This window comes from Penaeus monodon, chromosome 15 (assembly GCF_015228065.2).
Source record: "Penaeus monodon isolate SGIC_2016 chromosome 15, NSTDA_Pmon_1, whole genome shotgun sequence".
In the NCBI taxonomy this organism is placed as follows: Eukaryota; Metazoa; Arthropoda; class Malacostraca; order Decapoda; family Penaeidae; genus Penaeus; species Penaeus monodon.
Window position 1 is genome coordinate 47,452,268 of NC_051400.1, and position 528 is coordinate 47,452,795.

At 33.7% G+C, this 528-nt stretch overlaps 1 protein-coding gene across 4 annotated transcripts in view; it reads right to left on the reverse strand.

Moving 5' to 3' along the window:
- LOC119582070 overlaps positions 1–528 on the reverse strand; it is an 18,281-nt gene that overhangs the window by 5,804 nt on the left and 11,949 nt on the right. The gene's annotated exons all lie outside the window — the stretch shown is intronic.

A 528-nucleotide genomic window follows, 5' to 3' on the forward strand; every position in this document is an offset into this window, starting at 1 on the left:
TATGAAGATTATACAATCTGATTAGAACCGATTTCAAACACTACCTACTTTGCAATTCTGAAGCTTTAAAGGTATAGTTTGTTATTTCTCTGAACAACATGGTTATATCTGCTTTTGAACAATTCATAAAAGCTGTTTCTACAGAATACATCACACTGGATTGGGCAACATCAGAATAGGAAAAAAAGAAGAACTATATAACATAACAGCTGTAAGAAAAGTCAACCATGATGATGAAATAGCTAATGCACCTTTCACAACGACCATTGCAGACACAGTGTGTTTAGATATTCATCTCATTCCCAAAAGGATACATCATGCAGCGTGTGCAAGCTCTAAGGACAGTTGAAACAGGCCAAACTCCCTTCTCCACACCTATTCAATGCATTATAAAAGCTAAGAGCCATTAGGAATAAGAAATGTAAAGCATTCCTATATTCATTCTAAAGCTTTGCACAAGGAATTTCATCTGTATAAAGTTCTAAATGTTAACAAACAGTAAAGTACAAAACAATTTTGTTAAAACCT